General features: G+C 39.7%; 1 protein-coding gene across 1 annotated transcript in view; it reads left to right on the top strand.

The window, feature by feature from the left end:
- igsf9bb (immunoglobulin superfamily, member 9Bb) overlaps positions 1-23,754 on the top strand; it is a 669,303-nt gene that overhangs the window by 342,098 nt on the left and 303,451 nt on the right. The gene's annotated exons all lie outside the window — the stretch shown is intronic.

The following is a 23,754-nucleotide window of genomic DNA, read 5'->3' as shown; positions in this document are numbered from 1 at the left end:
ATTGATTTGTGAGTCCCAATCCATTGGTTACTCTCTTATCTCAGCCAAGGGTTAGCTTATATACAGAATACTGGCAGGTTATAGACAGTGAGAACTATCTCTACCCAATCTCTGAATTCTATTTTGTCCAAATATTAGGAGATGCATACTTTCTGACAAGACTCATTAGATAAAGATCCAATAATCCAATGCACAGCCTCATTACTTTGCTGCCTCCCTCCTTTCTTTACAAAAATTAGTCTCCTTAACCAAACTATTGGCTGCTCAGAGTGCTTATCTCCATGTTGTGGTTCTGTTCACCGAGCTGGCAATTTATGTTGCAGACGTTTTGTCCCCGGTCTAGGTGTCATCCTCAGTGCTTGGGAGCCTCCTGTGAAGCCTTTCTGTGATGTTTCCTCCGGCATTTATAGTGATTTGTATCTGCCGTTTCCGGTTGTCAGTTCCAGTTGTCCGCTGCCGTGGCCAGTGTATTGGGTCCAGGTCGATGTGCTTATTGATTGAATCTGTGGATGAATTCCATGCCTCTAGGAATTCCCTGGTTGTTCTCTGTTTGGCTTGTCCTATAGTAGTAGTGTTGTCCCAGTCGAACTCATGTTGCTTGTCATCTGAATGTGTGGCTACTAAGGATAGCTGGTCGTGTCGTTTCGTGGCTAGTTGGTGTTTATGGATGCGGATCATTAGCTGTCTTCCTGTTTGTCCTATGAAGTGTTTTGTGCAGTCCTTGCATGGGATTTTGTACACTACATTGGTTTTGCTCATGCTGGGCATTTATCCACAGATTCAATTAATAAACACATCGATCTGGACCCAATATACCGGCCACTGCAGCGGACAGCTGGAACTGACAACCGGAAACAGCAGATGCAAATCACTATAAATGCAGGAGGAAGCATCACAGAAAGGCTTCACAGGAGGCTCCCAAGCACTGAGGATGTCACCTAGACAGGGGACGAAATGTCTGCAACACAAATTCCCAGCTCGGCGAACAGAACCACAACAACGAGCACCCAAGCTACAAATCTTCTCACAAACTTTGCTTATCTCCATTTCACACAAAAGGCTTTGATTATTCATCCACATAAAGGCTGCTCTGGGAGACCACATTGTTGCTGTTGCAGCTGATTCCTTTGGTCAAATAATAGTAATTGTACCTAACTGTGATATTCCAGAACATTCCTTACTGATTTCTTTTTATATATAGACAGTGCTATTCAGTTATTGTGTGATGGGATTTACTATTGTAGAGAGATGAGAATTTTGAAAGCAGAACATAATAGGATGTGAAATTGGACAATTTTTGTTCACAGCGTGGTTCGAAGGAACTAAATTGTTATGTTTTCTAAGTGCTCAACCAATCACGGTTTCTACAATTGCGTTGAAAAAGTAGCTTTATCTACATCAGTAAAATGTGAGTTGTTTAAAATTTCTGTTTTAGCTGCTCCTTAAGTAGCAAATATTTTAGTTAATGTTAAGCCAATTACTACTTCCATGAACACTAACATGAAAGAACAAGAAGATTTGCACAGATTTAATTCATGTGTTTGCCTTTGTCCACTGTAAATTCCCCTATTGTGTCCCTACTGTGACCGTTGGCAGTGCTTTCAATTCTGTGTTCACTCTTTCCAGGTTCAAGGCCCACTTTAGCACTTCAACACGTAACTGAGGCTTGCAATTCAGTGTAGTATTGAGGATATGTTGAAGGTATTAAACCAAGGCTCTACCTCTGTGTTCAGAAAAATTTAAAAGATCCCAAGATATTAATCTGAAGATGAAGAAGAAAGTTTGGTACTGGCCTAGCCAAAACATATCTCGCAATCAGCAGCCCCAAGAAATTATTGTTCTAATTTTTTAAATCATTTATTATTCATCCTTAATCATTACATGTTATTTATTAATAATGTTGTGAGTGTATTTCATAAATACTTTGTTGCTATTCAGAGAAGAAAAGCACAATGTCAATTCATGTTTACTCCTACTATCCCAGGAATGAGCAGGCCAATGAGGTTGACATTGTCAGCTCCCAAGTACAATGGCATTGGACTGATTAATCAGTTGAAAATATATTTGCCCAATCTTTCGCTGGTGTAATCAAATTTAAATTCTAGGATCTGAAACACAGTCCATCTGCTTTTGGCTGCAGTTGAATCCCAAAATAACTTACGAGTTTTTAGGAGGCCATTTTGTAAAAGTTCTTGTGTTCATTTTTGAAGACATTAGCTTTTTATTTGCACATTATATATTATAGCTCCATTAAAGGAGTTAAAATCATGGCCAGATTAGCCACAATATTGTGCAATGACAGAACAGACTCGAAGAACTGAAAGACCTAATGCTGCCTCATACTTTATGCAACCTGGAAGATTAAAAATTGAGTTTGTTTCCAAAGATTGCACTTCTGACTATCATGTTTCAAGCCTTAAAGCTGTACCATTTTTATTCAGTCTTAAATCCTAAACAATTCTAATTTTAGATCAAATTGGTATATCACTGCTGTTACTGTGTTTTCTGTTAGTTTTATATGATACTACTCCAGTGTGAATAGCCTGAAATCAGTTTTATGTGAGTTCAGTAAACAGCATGGGATGCGTAGAGTGTGGTACTGGAAAAGCACAGCAGGTCAGGGAGTATTCAAGAGCAGGAGAGTCGACATTTTGGGCGAAAGTCCTTCAGCATGGGAAGTCTGTCCATTAAACTATTTCATGCCATCTTTAAGATGGGGAGTTTATTATTGCTTGTACAATTTAAAATCTTATCACAGTCAATATCATTTTTAGAACCAGTGCAATAGATAAAGGAAAGGAAAGCTTATTTTAATCTCCTTCAAGAGGCTTTGTTAAGGACTGTAACCCGCCTCCTTCTCTCCAACCTGGCCACCTTTTTACTGGTTTAATGCAGTGTACAATGACTGACTTGAAATAGTCACAGTTTAGAGAATGACAAGGAAGATTACACTTGAGCTTCAGTCATGAGTTGAAGATAAATTGTGATGAGAATATTCCAGTTATTGTATCAGTGATAACTGGGTTAAACAAAAATCTATTATTTCAGTAGAAAATTAGATTTCTCTTTTCCTAAACCAAGGGACCATTTTTTTTTGTTAAATATCTTATGCATTTTTCAATCATTTGGGATTACAAAAATTAAACTACAGGAACTCTCTTAAGAATATCAAGAGAAAAGGTTTTAGAACCCAATCAAAGATCAGTACAAATTAGATAAGATTGTGAAAAGCTGGAAGAAACATTATTCTGTAAATTCCCAAGATAAATCTTTCTCTGTAGTTTACAAGTATAAGCTTTAGCCAGTAGAAATTCAAATAGTTTAAATATGTTTTTACATAGGTGTGTAGTGAAATGAGCATATTGTTGCCTTTCAGATTATGCACTGTCAATATCAAAGTGTCAGAGGTACATTAAAACTGTGTACGAAATGTGTTACTTTTGTTTCCTGACCAGGAGACTGAAATTCATCAAGACTATTAACATTATTCAATAAGATCTTGGCAAAACTGATTTTAGTTTTCAGTCTACTTTCCCTGCTTGCTTCACCCTATAATCTTTAACTCGCTCGTCGATTAAAAAGCTGTCAAGTTCAGTCTTGATATATGTAATGACCCAGTCAAAATTGTTTTCTGGGGAAGACATTTCCCAAGATTAGTGACCCTCAGAGAAGAAATTCCATTCTCATCACCACTTTAAATTGGAGAACCTTTATTTTGATATTGTGCTGCCAGTTCAAGACTCCCTGATGCTATTAACCTCAATCTAGGCATCCTGGCCTTAGCACACACTTGAACAAGTTCATAACATAAAATACCTGAGCCGTAAAGTATAGATAGGTTGAATGATACTAAATATTTGGGGTAGAATTTTCTCTTTGGGCACAATTGATAGGTAAATCAGGAATGAATTACACTTCTTTTCATAAGTGCTTTTCTTTTATTGAGTCTCCATTCTAACTCTGTAATAGCTACTTCTTACTCCTGGCACTGCTGAGACTATAAGAGTTATTGGCTAATCAGGTCAGCTGGCAGCGCCCAAGGTGGGAACCAAAGTCACGATTACCCTCTCAGCTAAATATACAGGATTCCATCACACAATTTAAAGAAACACAGGAGGTCACCAATATTGTAGTAAATATTGTTCTCTCAAATAAAAGGAGCACCTGATTATTTGAAGTAAATTTTCAATTCTAATCTTAGCATTGTCTGAGATGTTTGTGGAATTTGAGGATGCAAACGCACATATAAGATCATGAAATTCTGCCTATTGAGCCTGATGGAAAAAAGATTGTGGATTTTGTTACAATCACCACGGAAACTGATATTGTTTTAAAAGAAACTCAAATGCACAGTTGATACTGGAAAAGAATAATGAGATTTGAAATTTTAAGGGTTTCACAGTATCAAAAGACGAAAAACATTATAAACTAAGTCCATTTTGTTAACTTAAAACTACAGAAAGGAATGTTCCTCTTTTACAATTACTTACAATGCAATCTCATTAATTACTATTCTTTTTGCAAACAGTCCATAGTTGCTTCTAAATGGTTCATGTTTTCCCATTTAACCAAGTAGTAATTCCAAGTGACTATTTCCATGTGCTCCCCTCAGTTTTCAGAGAGTTTCCCAAAACCAGTAGCAGCATTGCAGTCAGCTCCAATGATTCTGATTCCTGCCACCTTACTCCACCTTCCCCACCCACCCCCTCCCCGCCTTCACCTCACCCACCCCTACCACATCAGGACAAATCTTCTTAAATGACTCTAGAATGCACCACAACTTGAGACTGTCTCCATCTCACATCCAGTTTCAGGAGCTTTCCAAAAATCTGCAGCCTCTATCCTCACCAAACGCTATTCTGTTCTTCAATCTCTTTTCTCTTCCCTGAGAGTATACGTTCAGGTGGATATAGTACATTTATTGTTCACAAAGTTGGAGTTTTCGTTTATTGTCAGTATGAGAAACTTCATACAGGCCCCTTGACTCAGCCAGGCTTATTGTCAAGCTGCATTTGGAACAGTTACATGACCCCACCTTCATTTTAACCTAATTTTAAAGGTACAGTCCAAAACATAATCTTGTAAATCCCTTAATATTAACGGATTATTAATTGGGTACCTGACTCATGATATGCACTGTCAGCCTGCCAAGCTCTGGGCCAGGAATGCTGAAGAGAAACATTTATCTTACGGTTGGATTTTGTAACTTATGACTTAAAAATAAATGCAACCAAAGCAATTGCATTGGAATAAAAGTGCCATGAATTATACTTTGAAAGACCTGGGGATGTTAATCTGAGAGATCATTAGGAAAGATTGGATATCCATTTTATATGAGCTTGTGGACAAAAAACAATAATGGTAGTGCACGTTTCTGCAGTGCTTTCAACATCTTGGTGTTTAGCACATCCTAGTATGTTTCTTGCTGCACTGGAATTAGCAATGTGTTCTTTACCATTGAACCTTGCTTTCCTTTTAAACAGCAATATTTATTTATTTATTTCTCAACAACAAATGCCATCATCTGTGCAACATGTCTGATTAATTAGTATTCTCTTTGAATACATTCTTTCTCCTTGAAGCATGGTGTTACTTCATATAATTCAGCAATTAAAATCCTGGTATCAATACGCTTATAACCAAGCCTTGGTAAGTTTTAACAGCAGACAGCTACAGACTAATCTGTGATCAATGGCAGCATCATTAGATCTACTACCTTCTGTTCCCTGCTACCTTGCCAACCTATTAACAAATTTTCAATTTTTAACTTGGCCCTGTAGGCTTTCAGTTGTATCACCAACTTTTTTTCAGGAATCTTATGAAATATGCAACATGTCTGAATAAAGCAGATAAAGCTGGGGATTTCTGTCGGAATACAAAGTAATGCTCTTAACACTTCCATGCTCAATTCTGCTGGAGATATCTATTGTATCATACAGTAGTCAGTTTCCACTTGTTAGTTTCAGGGTTAATCCATTGTGTTTTCATTTGGTGAGTGGTGCCTGGTGAAGGCAGAAACACACAAGGGCGTCTGCAAGAGCAACTGCCAATGGTTGGTGATGGTGGTGTCAGTAGGCTGTGAGCAAGGGAGAAAAAGAGAGAAGGGTAAGATATGTTCTGGTATGATAACATACATCTTTAAGAGACAGGGGATATGTTAAGCTGCTGTCAATTATTATATATTTAAACAGGATATGATGAATTCATCTCATGATTTGTTGGGTTGTCTGAAGTAGCAATGATTGGAGTAAGATGTACTATAGTTAACTTACTGAGGACATTATCTGCATATAGTCTTATCATCAGGTAAAGGAACCAACGTTGTCATTTCACCAGTCTTTGTGTGTGATTGGTAACTTTATGTCAATAAAAAGAACATAAAAATGGGAGCCGAACAACGAGTGTACCCGAGATTGTTTCCATGAGAGTCTGGGATTGTAGGGAGGGATATATTATATAAGGCATGGTTCTCCAAGTGTTAATGTTCATGTTACATTGGTTCCATCATTTCTGAAGATGTCACACATACTCTGTGAAAGAAGACGACGAGTTCTACTCTAGCTTTTGAAGGGAGTAGATGTGTCTGTACTAGCCTCCTCTGGTCCTAGTCATAATGCCTGACCAATGTGATTGTACGTATTACTATCATGCAATAATTATCCAAGAACAAGCCACTCTTATAGATACTCCACAGTGGCACTCTATCGCCAATCATTAGATAGACCCAAGACAAAGGAAAGACAAAGCAAGGACTGGTAGCTGCAAACTACTTCAAACAATCCTTACCCAGTACACATACTGGTAGAATTGGCAAGTACTACAAGGTGCCAGGACTGGCCATCAAAGAAAATGCCATGCTTTGGGCATGGCTAAAATGATGTAAAGATGGGTTGGGAAAGGCAACCAAAATTGAATCAAGTTAATACAGAAAGGATAGGTTTACGAAAGTATTCTATTGGGAAAACAGCAAGTCATAGACAGAACTAAGTGATCTTACAACTAACAGGTCAGACCTAAGCTCTGCATCCCTGCCACATTTAGTCATGAATGGTGGTAGACAATTAAACAACTCACTTGAGGAGGAGGCTCCACAAATATCCCTATCATCAATGACGGAAGAGCCCAGCACATCTGTGCATTCGCAGCAATCTTCAGCCAGAAGTGCCGAGTGGATGATCCATCTTGACCTCCAACAGTGGTCACCTGTTTCAGAGATACCAATTCAATTCACTCAACGTGATATCATGAAGTGGTTGGAGTCACTAGAAAGTGCTAGGGCTATGGGCCCTGACAACATTCTGCATTGATACTGAAGACATTTGCACAGGAACGTGCCACAAACCCTGGTCAAGCTCTCCCAGTATTATTACAATACTTGCATCAACCCAGCATTGTGGAAAATGTCCTGTACACAGAAAGTAGGACAAATCTAACCCAGCCAATACTTCCCCATCAGTCTATTCTCAATCATTGGTAAAGTGATCAAAGTTGTTATCAACTGTGCTATCAAGGAGCACGTGTTCAGCAATAACCTGCTCATTGATGCCCAGCCCTTGACATCAAGGCTGCATTCGACCAAGTGTGACATTAAGGATGCCAAGCAAAGCTGAAATCAATGGGTGACAGGAGGCAAACTCTCTGTTGCTCCAAGTCATACTGGCACAATTAAATATTGAATATCTTTATATTGTCACTTGTACTCCAGTACAGAAGTATAGGAGTACAATGAAATGTTTTACAATGGCTGCCTTTTAATGGCACCATCTTACATACAAGAACAATGGAGGAACATGGTTGTAGTTGTTGTAAATCTGTCATCTCAGCTCCAGGACATCTCACAGGAGTTCCTCGGTAGTGTCCTAGACCCAACAATCTTCAGCTGTTTCATCAATGACCTTTCCTCAATCACAAGGTCAGAAGTGGGGAAATTGGCCAAAGATTCTTGAACATCACCTTCCAAATCTATAACCATTTCTACCTAGAAGGACATGGACAGCAGATACATGGGAACACCACTACTTGCAAGTTACTCTCCAATATATCACTGCCTTTTCACTGTTGCTGGGTCAAAATCCTGGAATTCACTCCCTAATGGTGTTGTGGCCAACCCACAGCATATGGATTGCAGTGATTCAAGAAAGCAGCTCACCACCACCACCACCACCTTCTCAAGGACAACTAGAGATGGGCAATACATGGTGACCAGCCAGTGACAGCCACATCCCATATGTAAATTAAAAACTAGTATGACTTCAGATAGGGATGGCATGGGAGGGTTAGATTAAGAAGAATATATGAAATGGAGGCACTCATTTGTGACAAAGGGACGGGGGGTAATTATTTGTTTCAACTCATTATGTAAAAGCAATTATTTAATTTTATAAATATAGGATTTTAAACATAACTTCATACAAATCGTTGCAGGGAGGGATTTTGGGTGAAAGAGTAAGTAGAATTCCAATATGATTTGCAATAAACATACTGATCTAATCACAAATTTTGGGTCTCAGCTAGTAACCATTTAATTAGTGAATATTGTATTATTTGGATTTTGTGTTTCACTCTTCTAAAGATATGTCATTGAGCAGGTTATTTTCCTTAGTGTTTCCATAAATACAGAACAGTGCTGTCAAGTAGGAGTATTTCCCAAATTTAACGTATTTATGATGATTTCTTTTACTTGAGAGGAATAGGATGCTTATTGAGTGTAGTGTTGCCCAATCAAGTTCTGTGACCCAGAACCATACTCAACATCGAGTCCCACTTCTCTGTTTTCAAGATATCACAAAATGATTTTAAAGGTCCAGTGATGAAGCAAGAGTCAAAGGCAATTGATCCTAAAGAAATTGCTGTAAGTAGTTGCTTAGTCATAAAATACTGCTGAGAAATATTGCTGAGAAATTGGGCACGTTGCTGACATTTTTCATCTTTGCACTCATCAGTATGAAAATAAGAATGCCAATTCTCAGGATGATAACAAATTACTGTATGAGGGAGAAAAGAGATTGATTCGCTGCAGTTTTGCCATTGAAAAATAAGTAGGGAACCATAGGCTTTCAAAACTCCGAGCCAGGTCACTAAAGGGATGCATCTTGAACATGTTTTGTTTGTTTGCAAAGACTGGGATCATGTGTATGTTGCTTCTAGCAAGTGACCACATCATAACTCAACTCGTTACTTTAAATTGGTTGTTTGTGAAGCTGTTAACACACTCAGGGTTTTATTCAGTGCTGCCCGTCACTTTCTCAATGGCAACACCACAGCCAACCAGAGTTGTCATGTCAAGCAACTCTTTTACTTTTCAGTACATTTTTGTGATTGTTTGAAGTTTGACATTCTTGCATTTATTCAAATACATGCAATACAAAAGCCTTCAGTGACATGTTTTCCTTTTCAGCACTATTCAAATTGTTGAAAATAAATTACATTTGCAAATAACAGCAAGTTATAGAGAGGCCAAGAGTTCAGAATTGTAAATCATGATCCAAATATATCTAAAGATATCCAACAGCTACACACCTGAAGGGCAATTGCTGTGAAATGTGTGACAAAGAGTATTGGTGCCAAAAAATATACAAGGTGTTGACAGCATAAGAAGCAGTTCTTGAAAAAGATTTTGGAAGTGATCTGAAGTTGTATTGGAACAAGAAACAAAACTGATGAAAAGATCTTGTGAATACATAGTTGTGTGAGAGTTCAATCGAAACCAAAAAGAGTAACTTTGGGAACTCCCTTGAGAATTTCCATCACTGCACATAGAAAAATTCATACTTAATGGAGACAATTTAAACTCAGGATCAAAAATTAAATATTGCATTAAATATCTAGAACATTGTACAACTCTGTTTAGGCCTCATCAGAGAGTATTGTTAAAATTTCTGAGCACCACACTTCAGAAAAAAAAGTAGGTCTTGGAAACATTTCAGAGGAGGTTATCAATGGTGTAACAGTGGAAAAGAGACTTGAATAATAGCTTGGAAAAGTTTGAACTGTTCACCTTAACAGTGAAGGTAAGAGGTGACCCAATGATGGTTGTCAAGAAGCTATGTGGTTGAGATAGATTAGAAAACTAAACTATTTAAAATTGTGAGCACAAAACGTAAATGGGAGATAAATACAGAGAGCCAGCATGGGCATGATAGGCCAAGTCGAAGTGTGGTCCTGGAGAAGCACAGCTGGTCTGGCAGCAGCCAAGGAGCAGGAGAATTGACTTTTCAGGCATAAGCCCTTCATTAGGAATGAGGCTGGGAGCCTAGGAGTTGGAGAGATAAATTAGAGAGGTTGGGGCTGGGGTGAAGGTAGCTGAGAATGCGATAAGTAGATGGAGGTTGGGGGTAATGGTGATAGGTTGGAGAGGAGGGTGGAGCAGATACATGGAAGGGGACAGGTAGGACAGGTCATGAAGGGGGTGCTGAGTTGGAAGTTTGAAACTGGGATAAGGCAGGCAGAGGGGAAATGAGGAAACCGGTGAAATCCACATTGATGCCATGGAGTTGGAGGGTCCCGAGGCAGAAGATGAGGCATTCTTCCTCCAGGCTTCAGGTGGTAAGGGAATGGCAATGGAGGAGGCCCAGGACCTGCATGTCCTTGGTGGAGTGGGAGGGGGAGTTGAAGTGTTCAGCCACGGGGCAGTGGAGTTGGTTGCTGCAGGTGTCTGGAGATGTTCTCTGGAGCTCTATAAGAGTAGGTATCCTGTCTCCCCAGTGGAGATGAGACCGCATTAAGAGTAACGGATACAGTAAATGACATATGAGGAAGTGCAGGTGAAACTTTGATGAATGTGGAAGGCTCCTTTGGGGCCTTGGACAGAGGAGGTGTGGGCACAGGTTTTGTAATTCCTGTGGTAGCAGGGGAAGGTGCAGGGAGGGGAGGGGGGCATCGACCTGATGGGGGAATCACAGAGGGAATATTCTTTACGGAAAGCGGATGGGGTGGGGAGGGAAATATACCTCTGGTGGTGTTGTCTCCCACTGTAGAGGAGACCGTTTTGTCTCCCCACTGAAGAGGACACCATTTTGGAAGGAGGCCAAGTTACTATCTCCCATACCACTATGACAATAAGACCCTAAAAAGAGATTTTTGTTCATTAAGTTGTCCGGATCTGGAATACTGTACCAGAAAAGATAGTAGAAACTGATTCAATAACTAATTTATAAGAGAGTTGGTCTGATGCTTGAGGATGACGTTAAGTGGGGAAGGACATGTTCCTTTTGTTTTTCAAACTTTTTCTTAATAACTTCTGAATTCTGACCTAAACCAAATAGAAATGGGCAAATCATACTAGAGCAATGAATGTTTGGCTCAAAGACTGGTGCAAAGTGGGGCCCGGGCACCTGTATTTGGAAGAGCTGGGGCTGTACTGTTGGGACAGTATATTCCAGAGCCATGGTGGCAACAATGTTCTAGCAAACAGCATAAGTAGGAAGTAGAGAGAGTTTTAACATAAATAATGAAAGCAAGGGATCAAATTTGGAAATGTTATGAATCGGACCCGAACCCTCAAAACATTTTTAAGACAGTAACTTTGCTACTTGTTTCAACTAAGTGTACAGTGGATATTCCCAAAGTGAATTAGCTGGTCTGACTGCTAAATTTTAAACAAATAGAATTATTTACAAATTACAGAATGAAGCACAGCGAACCAAAAGTAGAATTCCCGAATAACCTATCTGAACCTAAAAGGCAATCCCCACTTAATGATGCTGTTCCAAAATACTTGCAACAGTCCCATTAAAAAGACCCCTTAGCACAGAATAAAAATGGCAGAAAACGCTTACAGGGTACGAAGTTAGAAAGGCAGAAAGAGGGGGAGAGCTTCCAGTTTCAACCGTGACCCTGACTTAACTAACCCCTGAACTAAACTGGACTGTGCAGCTAGAGTACTGGCCACACTCCCTTGATTATACTTTTTTTAGGTAAAAAGTGAGGTCTGCAGATGCTGGAGATCACAGCTGAAAATGTGTTGTTGGTTAAAGCACAGCAGGTCAGGCAGCTTCCAAGGAACAGGAAATTCGATGTTTCGGGCCAGAGCCCCTCATCAGGAAAGGGGCTCTGGCCCGAAACGTCGAATTTCCTGTTCCTTGGATGCTGCCTGACCTGCTGTGCTTTAACCAGCAACACATTTTCAGCTATACTTTTTTTAAGACATGAAAGCCTTAGACATCTGCTCAGGGTAAACAAAAAAGCCCCCAATAAGCCTTTCAAACCCAAGATAGTTGGAGCCTGGTCAATCACCCCCTATCTGAAAAAGATACTCATGGGAAAAGTAACTTTGAGAAAGGACCAGCTTTGTGACACCTCCCCCTTAAAAAATGAACAATCAACATCAAAAGATGGCTTCATTTTTCAAAAACCCCAAAATAGTGGTTTGTACCTTAAAACACATATATACATTCACTATGAACATGCAAAGATGCACAACTACATTCGGATTCAGTCTGTCACGCTTCCACCTCCATACGCCTCCATTTCTCATTCGAGTCTCAATAATGTGTCAGCAGTCACATTTTCTCATCCTGCCAAATGCACAATTTTCAAATTGCCATCAAAACAGTTTGGCATTTTTGTCTTTAAATTTCTCAAATTTCAATGGGTGTATACGATTGTCTCAGATGCGTTGCCAGTAACGTAAACACTAGAATGCTGTAATGCCAACACCAGGTTCAAAGTCTCTTTCACAACTGTCGAATATTTCTGCTGATGAACGTTCATCTTCCTGGAGAAATACCCGATAGGTCTTTCTATCTTCTTGTTATCTTCCTGTAAGAGCACAACACTGACATCCATATGACTGGCATTGATAGCCACCTTGAAAGGCCTTGCGTAATGAGGTTTGGCTAATAATGGAACAGTGATTAACACAGTTTTCAGGCTGTCAAATGCCTTCTGACAGTCCGCTGTCCAGTGAAACTTCTTGCCTTTTTTTAGCAATTCAGTGAATGGAGCAGCCACGCTGCTAAAATTCGGCAGACTTTCAATAAAATCCACTCAATCCCAGGAACTGTAATAATATTCTTTTTGTTAACGATGTGGGAAATTCCCCAATTACTTTCATTTTCACATCCTGTGGGGCCATTTGTCCATGTCCAATAACATGTCCCAGGAAAGTGGCTGGCAAATTACTTTTAGCCAGGTTCATCACCAAGCCTGCCTTCCGAATTCAATTGAACAAGTCCAATAAATGCTGTAGGTGTTCCTTCCATGAATGACTAAAAATTGCCAGGTCATCATTGTGAACAATGCATTTGGGTAATCCAGCAAAGACCTTATTGGTTAGTCTCTGAAATGCGGCCAGAGAATTTTTCATATCAAATGGCATGACTTTAAACTGATACAGTCCACTTGGCATTACAAAAACCAAAATTGCCTTGCTCTTTCTGACAAAGGTACCTGCCAGTAGCCTCTGAGCAAGTCCAAATTAGAAATGTAAGTTGCTTGTCTCACCTTTTCAACACAGTCTTCCAACCTTGAAGTTGGATATGCATCAGTCTTTTTAACTGCATTGACTTTGCAATTATCCACACAAAGCCATTGGGTACCATGTGGCTTTGGCACCATTACTATAGGTGAGCTCCAGTCACTCTAACTCACTTCAATTATGTCATCTTGGAGCATATGTTCAATTTTCTTCTCAGCCTGTGACAACTTTAGAGGGTTCTGTCTATCAGGATGTTGCTTGATTGGCACCGCATCTCCTATATCTTTATAATGCGCAATTAGGTTCATACTTGCCAGTCTATTTCTGCATAACCCCCATCCCCCCACCCCCATTACATAGTAATACCTCTTTCAGGTCATTTTGATTTTTTTTCAGTAAGGTAACTCAATAATTTATCCCAGTTTTTGACAACTTCCTCATTGTCCAATTTAATTTGAGGAATGTCTAATTCAGAATTCTCTGAACTTGTTTCTTCCCTTTGTGTTGTAATCATTAACACCTTCTCCTCTTGCTTTTCTTCTCTGCCAAAATACCTTTTGAGCATATTCACATGACCCACTCCGTGAGATTTTTTTCTGATTGAAGTTCCTATCACTTAATTTCCTTTCAATTTGATAAGATCCACTGAACTTGGCTTTTAAAGGTTCACCTGTTACTGGAAGCAACAATCTCCGATTGTGAAATTGTGAAATTTTGATTTCTTGTTTGCTTCCTCTTTCATTGCATGCTACAATATGTTTAAATGCTGTCTAGCCAACAACCCAGCTCTATATAATCATTCCCTAAAATTTGACTCATAGTCCCTGAACTCTGATTTACTAATTTCTTCTTAATCAATTTTGATGGTCCTCTTATGCCATGCCCAAAAACTAATTCAATTGGACTGAATTTAATCGATTTATTTAGTGCACCTCTGATTGCAAAAAGCACAACTGGAATTCCCTTTTCCCAGTTATCTGGATGATCCTGACTATAAGCCCTCATCATGATCTTTTGTGTTTGATGCCACCTTTCTATTGCTCCCTGCGATTCTGGATGGTACGCAATAAATTTGAATGTTTTATTCCTAACCTGTCCATAACTTCCTTGAATAGTTTGCATATGAAGTTTGACCTTTGATCTGACTGTATCTCTATTGGTAGTCCATATCTAGTAAAAAAATTTAAGTAATTTCTCTACAATCCTTTTCGCTGTGATATTGCATAATGAGATGGCCTCTGGAAATCTGGTTGATACATCTAGTATTGTCAACAAACACTGATTCCCACTTTTTGTTTGAGGTAGGGGACCAACGCAATCAATTAAAACTCCTGTAAAAAGTTCCTGAAATCCTGGAATAGGTATTAAGTGTGCAGGTTTTATTACTGCCTATAGTTTTCCAACTACCTGACATGTGTTACAAATTTGGCTACATTCTTGTGTAATCGAGGCCAGTAAAAATGTCTTTGTGTTTTAGCCTGTGTTTTCCTCGCTCCTAAATGACCTCCAAGTGGTAGCTCATGTGCCAATCACAACACCTCCTTTCCGTACCCCACTGGCAAAACAATCTCATGAACTTTTGCCATTTCTCATCTGCTTGAATATGTGATGGTCTCCGTTTCCTCGTCACGACATCATTTTTCAGGTAATAACACTCAGGGATACATTCGGATTCCAACTCTGTATATGCCTTTTGATATAACTGCTTTAGATTTTCATCTTCCTGCTGTAACTCAGAGCTGAAAATCTTGCATGATTATTTATTTGCTCCAGTTTTGTCTCAAATGTCTCATCGAACACAGTCTCTGCTAATGCCATCTCAGCTTCCTCATCTGTACCCTTTGATTTTTTTCTATTTCAATTGGTGACTCATTACTACACAATCAGTGAAGATTCCAGGATAAGACTCCTGCATTGCTTCAGTTGCCTGAGTTTCCACTGGCTGTTCAACCACAGTAGGCAATATGCCTGTCGATAAATCAGCTATATCATTCACAAGGACAAATTATTTTCCTGGAGTTGAGAGTTTGTCCAGTACTCCTACCACAAATTCTTCACTCTTCTCTGGGCACTCTAACCTCACTTTACATAATTGAGCGCTTTTTGTCTCACCATGTCCCATCGTGAACTCCTGTTACCAGTACTTTTTCTGGCAATAGTCCTTCAGGAGTACATATCTCCTCATCCTTCAGCATCACAGACTGAGGATCCTGTTTCCCTTAATATTGTAACCTATTCACCTGCTACTCCTGGACTACATAAATAAACTTTATCTTTGCAGGTATATTTTCTAATATCTGGCACTTCCTCCTTAACGAACCTCTGATCAGCTTGTAGACTCTGATGCAGCTTTCTAGCCTCCACTGTGCTTTCTGTTACTATTCCAACAAAACTCCCAGGCTTATCCTGTTTTCCTCTGTCTGACTTTTTCCTAGCCTACCAACACTTTGATTTCATGCGGCCTACTTTATTGCAATGAAAACACCAAAGCTTGTTAACTTATTTGTCACCTTCAAGGGTTTCTTTTTTACATAGTGATGTTATCCTTATGATTTTCACTGAGATCTACCTTTCCCTTTCCATGTGAGGATTTCTTTTTGCCCCAATTTTTATCCCTCATGGACTGAAATTGATTCTGGAAGCCAAACCAAGTTTTATGGACCAGCTCATAATCATCAACCACTTCAGCAGCTAACCTTGCCGTTTTAACTCTTTGCTCTTCCACATGAGTTTACACTACTTCAGGAAGTTAAATTTTGAACTCCTCCAAAATAATTGTCTCTCTAAGAGCATCATAGGTTTGCTCTGTTTTTAAAGCTGTTATTCACATGTCAAAATTACTTTGTTTGATTCTTTCAAACTCAGTATAGCTTTGACCGTGGTCCCTCCTTAAATCCCTGAAACATCCATAGGCTTCTGGTACAAGCTCATATGCACTTAAGTTGGCTTTTTTCACCTCCTCATGCTCCCCAGGTATCTCCTCTGATAGTGCTTCACTCGCCCTACCTACAAGTTTGTTTTGGATCAACAAAACCCACATGACCGCTGGCCACTGCATTTGTTTAGCCACCTTTCCAAATGAATTGCAAAAGGCTTCCACATCCTTCTCATCAAATTTAGGCAATGTTTCAACATACTTAACAGTTTTTCACAGGGCTTCTGACTACTATTGGTTTGCTCACCCCGACTCTCTTCCTCACTAAGCCTACTTTCAGCCTTCATTTCCATTCTTTTAAGCTGACTTTCCTGTCTAAGTATCATTTTCTGAAGTTAAAACTCTCTCCTTTTCCTTCTCTTCTGCTAAAGCCCTTTGTTTGTTTCCTTTCTCTTCTCCTTTTAATCATAATTCAAACTGCTTCAGTTCTGCTGCACGTTGTCCATTCATCCGTTGTTGTGTCTACTCGCTCTCGCCAATGTACCATGACTTAGGGCATCCTTGCTTGCAGCGTATGAGATAGACAATGTTGGCCGAGTCACATGAGCACTCACCGTGTACATGGTGGGAGGTGTCCCACATGTGATGGTGGTATCCGTGTCAATACCCTGACACGTCTTGCCGCGGCTGCCGTGAAGGGGTTGTACGATATCCTGAAGGTTGGGCAGTTTGCTGCAAACAATGATCTGTTTAGATTAGATTAGATTACTTACAGTTTGGTGGTTGTTTAAAGGCAAGAAGTGGAGGTGTGGGGAAGGTCTTGGTAAAGTACTCATCCTCATTGATAATGTGTTGAAGGCTGTAAAGAAAATGCATAGTCGTTCAGCTCCCGGGAAGTACTTGACAACAAAGGGTAGCCTGTCTGTTACAGCCCGTGTCTCTCTCCAGAGGAGGTCATGACGGTTTCTCACAGTGGCACGTCGGAACTAGCATGAGTTGATGAGTTGAGCATCGTACCCTGTTTTATGAGTGCATCCTTGAGCACTCTCAAATATCCATCACGTTCCTCCTCATCTGAACAGATCCTATGTACGTGTAGCGCTTGTCCATAGGGGATAGCTGTTTTAATATATTTCGGGTGAAAGCAAGAGAAGTGTAGCATTGTGAGGTTATCCATGGGTTTGCAGTACAGTGAGATGCTGAGGTACCGATCATTGATGGAGAAGCATGTGTCCAAGAGTGAGACAGGTACTAAAGAATAGTCCATGGTAAGTCTGATGGTGGGATGAAATTTGTTAATATCACTGTGTAATTGTTTCATTGACTCCTCCCATTGGTCCAGAAGAAGAAAATTTCATTAAAATATCTGATACATAATGTTTGTCAGAGGTCCTGTGCAGCAAAGAAATCTTGATGGAACTTGTGCATGAAAATGTTGGCATGTTGGCCTGCAAATTTGGTCCCCATGGCTGTTCCATGTGTTTGACTAGATTAGATTACTTACAGTGTGGAAACCGGCCCTTCGGCCCAACAAATCCACACTGACCCACCGAAGCGCACCCTCCCAGACCCATTCCCCTATGTTTACCCCTGCACCTAACACTACGGGCAATTTAGCATGGCCAATTCACCTAACCTGCACATTTTTGGACTGTGGGAGGAAACCGGAGCTCCCGGAGGAAACCCACACAGACTTGGGGAGAATGTGCAAACTCCACACAGTCACCTGAGGCGGGAATTATACCTGGGTCTCTGGCGCTTTGAGGCAGCAGTGCTAACCACTGAGACACCGTGCCAACACTGATTGGATGAAGAACTGGTTGTCAAAGGTGAAAACATTGTGGTTGAGGATGAAGCAGATGAGTTGTAACATGGTGCTTGGAGATTCACAGTTGTTGTTATTGAGTACTGAGGCTTTTTAAAGACATGAATGCCTTAGGTCAGAGGTATTATCTATTACAGGTAAACGAAAAGGGCCCCAATAAGCCTTTCAAATCCAGGCTAGTTGGACCCTGGCCATTTGCCCCGTCTCTGAAAAAAAAACTCAAGGGCACAGTAACTTTGAGAAAGGACCAGAAAGATGCGGTAAATTGAAGAATAGAGACAAGAGGGAAAAATATTAATATGGGAAATTATAGACCAAAAGACAGCTGTGGGTAAAGAGAAACGGGTTGATCTTATTTCTCATTTTTCCAGAAGGCCTTTGATAAGGTGCCACATCAAAGATTTCTTGTGGAAAATAAAAACGTATGGTTTGGGGTAACATATTGGAATGGATGTATGATTGGCTGATTAACAGGAAGTAGAGAGTAAACTTAAATTGGTCAATTTCTGGCTGGCAAAATGTGAAGAGTGGTGTGCCACAGGGATCAGTGCTGGCCCGCAACATTTTACAATTTACATTTATGACTTTGATAAAGGGATGGAAGATGCATTTTGGTTGGTATGGACCAGTTTGGGCCAAAAGGCCTGTCTCCATGCTTCAGCACTCTATGACTATGCGTTTGCTAAATCGTTTGATGACAAAAAAGGATCAGGAAGAAAGTAAATTGTGAAGAGGACATATGGAGGCTACAAGGGATTAGAGATAGGTTATGTGAGTGGGCAATGATCCAGCAACAGGAGTTTTATATGAGAAGATGTGAACTTGTTCATTTTTGCAGAATAAAAATGTATTTATCTGAATGGCGAAAAATTGCAGAACTCTTGAGATACAGAGGGATCTGGTCGTCCTCTTGCATGTATTACAAAAGCCTGGTAGGATTGTGCAGCAAATAATTTGGAAAGTGATTAAAATTTTATCATTGAGGGAAGTTGAATATAAAAGAAATGAGGCTATTCTTCATTATAGGGCATTGGTGAAGCCATATCAGGCATTTGTCTCCTTATTTAATAAAAAGTACAAAGGGAATTCTCATTTTCATTATCACCTAGAACGTTCTTTCCACTTTCAAATTATTTCACTTTTGTTACTTCACCCTCATTTGAACGGCTTTTTCCTGTTTTGATATCCTTTACTTCCTGATTGTTGTCCGTGCCAAGTGCCTCTCATGTTATCAGAGAGGTCCCCTGATTATTTTGCTGTCATACTACCCCCTGCAATCAGTTTTATTTTTAAACTGTTCATGCTCAGATATTAAAGTGAACTTTGGTTGAAGTGTTTGTGTTATTTTAAACCATTCTCTGTTTTTACATGTACGAACTGACAAACTGTTGTAAACTTAGGTTCTTTTTAAATTATCTGCTGTATTTTATACTACTTCACCTGCACAAGTACAATAGTTGAAGAATTATTTTGTACATTTACTGTTCTGTAAATTTATTTAAAGATTTCCTTAAAAGCAAAAAGTCTGCTTTATTCACTGAAGCTGGACTGGTATTGTTTGAAGGAACTCAGCAGGAAATGCATGGTGCTGCTTTCATATGGCACTGGTATTTCAACCTTTATCTTAGTTTTGTCCTCCGGAACCTCACTCTGGTTTTATCATTGATTCCTGTGGAAAAGATATGTTTCAGTTCAAATCATTTCCCTTAAAAGTTATCACTTTCAGGAATGCAACCCACACTTTTAAGTGAGGAAACCATGGAAATGCAGTGGAAGCAGTTCAGAGAAAGTTTATCCAACCAGTACCTGAAATGGGCTAGTTATCTCATAGGAGAAGGTTGGACACTGTTTTGTATCTACTGGTGTTTGGAAGAATAAGAGGCAATTTAATTGAAACATATAAGAATGTGAGTGGTCTCAACAGATTGAATTCAGTTAAGATATTTCTTCTTGTCGTAGAAGCTAGAAATAGGAATCACTTTTTAAATATAAAGTGTTGCCCATTTAAGACGAAGAAGAGGAGTGATTTTTAACATAGAAAGTTGTGAATCTTTGGAATTCTTTTCCTCATAAGGTGATGGAGGCACTTCTTTGAAAGCTTTTGAAGGCTGGTATAAATAGATCCTTAATAGTTGAGGAGGGAAAATGTCAGTGAATTAAGCAGATTGTCCATGATCATAATGAGTGGCAAAGCAAGTTCCTGATCCAAATTCATATTCATATACATAATGTAATGGAAAAAAAAGACAGCAGGGATATGGAACTCTGCACAACAGGTCTTTCAAAGATCCAGTACAGGCACTTCTACGGTTTTTGTGATTGTGATTGAAAATGATTGAATTAATCACCTACACAGAGGCACAATGAAGCAAAATCTATTCTAATTAATGCTGGTATGTGAATTAATTTTTGAAAGCCATGGAAGGAATCCATGGATTACATGTGAAAGAATCCTTCAGAGATTTTAAAGAAGTAAACAGTCTTGACAACTCAATTAGTAAACACAATGGGCCATGATAACAGTGATGCTGGACTGGGAGAACTAAATCATAATATTTACCTGTATGTCATGAAAACGCAATATAGGAACAACCCTGGGCCATTGTAAACTGTTAAGTGGGTATAATACATTTGAAGTTTTGCAAACACGTGGGCAAATTTATGAAACTGCACCAAATGAGGTTTGATGTTTAGGCTTCTGTCAGGACTGGCATCAGAGGCAGCTAGGCACCAAATATAGTGCCAGCAGTTGAGGTGCTGGTATGCCCACCTTCATCCCATGCATGGGCAATCTTCATGGAACAAGATGGCAGGCTAGAGTGGAGGGGAAGAGGCAGGCCTACCCATTTGTGGCAGTTACGCTTTTTAACTTGTTAAGGGCCACAAAGGGACCAACAAAGGAGGTAAAGTGGGATTTTCTACAAGCCATTCCCATTGAGGGATGCCAGTCCACTTGTTGACTGTGAGATCCCTGATTGGATTGGGGTTGTTAGCCTGAGCAATAAAAAAGCCTTGGTTGACAATATAACCAGGAGATTTAGAATCTCCTCAGTTCAGGGCACTGACTCCGAGCTGGTTGACCACAAGTAAATAAGGGGTGACTTGGTGATGGGATACGGGCATCTGTGCAGTTATTTCGACCTCCAAAATAAAAATATTCAATGACTCTATCTCCACTGCCTTCTGAAGCAGACAGTTGCAAAGTTATATGACCCTCTGGAGAGAAGAAAAATTAACAGTTATTAAGTTTGCAGATGACACCAAAATTGGAGGTGTAGTGGACACCGAAGAGCGTTAACTCAGATTACAACAGGATCTTGACCAGATGGGCCAAAGAGCTGAGAAGTGGCAGATGGAGTTTAATTGTGAGGTGCTTCATTTTGGGAAAGCAAATCTTAGCAGGACTTATACACTTAATGGTAAGGTCCTAGGGAGTGTTGCTGAACAAAGAGGACTTGGAGTGCAGGTTCATAGCTCTTGAAATACCCTTGAAAGTGGAGTCGCAGGTAGATAGGATAGTGAAGAAGGCATTTGGTATGCTTTCCTTTATTGGCCAGAGTATTGAGTACAGGAGTTGGGTGGTCACGTTGCGGCTGTACAGGACATTGGTGGCTACTGTTGGAATATTGCGTGCATCTCTGGTCTCCTTCCTATCGGAAAGATGTTGTGAAACTTAAAAGGGTTTAGAAAAGATTTACAAGGATGTTGCCAGCGTTTGAGGATTTGAGCTGTAGGGAGAGGCTGAGCAGGCTGGGGCTGTTTTCCCTGGAGTGTCGGAGGCTGAGGGGTGACCTTATAGAGGTTTCCAACATTATAAGGGGCATAGATAGGGTAAATAAACAAAGTCTTTTCCTTGGGGTCAGGGTGTCCAGAACTAGAAGGCATAGGTTAGGGTGAGAGGGGAATGATATAAAAAAGACCTAAGGGGCAAAATTTATCACCAGAGGGTGGTACGTGTATGGAATGAGCTGCCAGAGGAAGTGGTGGAGGCTGGTACAATTGCAACATTTAAGAGGCATTTGGATGGGTATATGAATAGGAAGAGTTTGGAGGGATATGAGCTGAGTGCTGGCAGGTGGGACTGGATTGGGTTGGGATATCTGGTCGGCTTGGATGGGTTGGACCGAAGGGTCTGTTTCCATGCTGTACATCTCTGTGACTCTATGACTCTAACCTCATCTCAGTCCTAAAAGACTGATCCCTAATATTAAAATTTTGCTCCCTAGTTAAGGATCTGTCAACAGAGGCAACATCCATTCAATATCTGTCTTTCCAAGACCATTCAGGATCTTATAAATTTAAAACTAACCATTCCTTACTTTTCTAAACTGAAAACAAGCTTGCCCAATCTTTGCTCATGACAAGTTGCTCTTTCCGTACATCAATCCAGTAAACTTGTTCTAAATTGCCTCCAGTTAATAGATCCTTTTATAAATAAGAAAACTAAAACTGTACACTGTATTCAAGACATGGTCTCATCTAAATTCTGCATAACTGAAGTAGAACATTTTTTTTCTGTTGACTGCTGCTAAGTAAGTAATAATGTCTAAAAATACCCTTTCCAAATCAACATTGAGACACCATTAATTCTTTGCTGAGAGGTATTCTGTCAGGTGAAATGAATTACTGTTAGCTGCAAACTCATCACGTTTGTGAGGCTGAGGGCCTTTCTGAAGCACGCCACTTTTAAAATAACAACAATGGTATCTTTTCACCAAACTATTGAATTAATATTAGCTTTATTTTTCCATTTCCACTCATACAAGTAAAATGATTAAAAGAGCACAGAGATTACTTTCGTATAAAAACAAGGTACTGCAAAAACTGAAAATGTGAAACAAACTGGGTAAGCTCAGCTAGTCAGAAAGCATCTGTGGAGATTTATTGATTGTTTGACACAATCAACCTCGGGATGTAATTTCCATAAATCCTTGCTCTTTCCAAATTATTTATTAGGGGCATTAGCTAGAATTAGTTTAAGAGACTCTGGATGTTTTCTGAAATTGATTGCTGAGGAGCAGAGATTGTAACTAATACTAAATGCTACTATGGAGCTGAACCAGCAGGCTATCAACATTACCAGACATTTCAACTACCTTAGTACCAAATTAATTACGTTGCTATCTGTTTTATAGCTATATTAGTAACTAGCTCAGGTTTTTGTTTCTAAAAAAATTTTGGCTCAATTCCATTGCATCTGCATTACCTCAGTGTAGTTTATGCTTAAGCAGTGAACAAAGGCTGAGGTTTTGAAGTTTATTCGTGTGATCCCCAGATCTCCCATGGTTCCTATGGGAGATGGTAACTTTGTGGCAATATTGCTAGATTACGAATCCAAAGAACCAGGTTAACACACTGGAATTATTGGATCAAATCCCATGAGGACCATTCAAATGATAAATCTGGAATTCAAAGCTAACCTCAGCATTAACACCACAAAGCTATTATCGATTATCCAAAGAACTTATCGTGTTCACTAATATCCTTCAGGAATGGAAATCTGCCATTTTTACCAGGGCTGGCTGACACATGACTTCAGATGCATACCTCTTAATAAATGCAAAACCAGGTATTTGTACAAATTGTTTCACCACCTCAAGGCATTTAGGAACAGGGATTTTTGAGGCAGTGGAGGTT

The sequence above is a fragment of the Hemiscyllium ocellatum genome, chromosome 29 (genome assembly GCF_020745735.1).
Source record: "Hemiscyllium ocellatum isolate sHemOce1 chromosome 29, sHemOce1.pat.X.cur, whole genome shotgun sequence".
Lineage (NCBI taxonomy): Eukaryota > Metazoa > Chordata > Chondrichthyes > Orectolobiformes > Hemiscylliidae > Hemiscyllium > Hemiscyllium ocellatum.
This window is presented reverse-complemented; position numbering and strand designations above follow the sequence as displayed.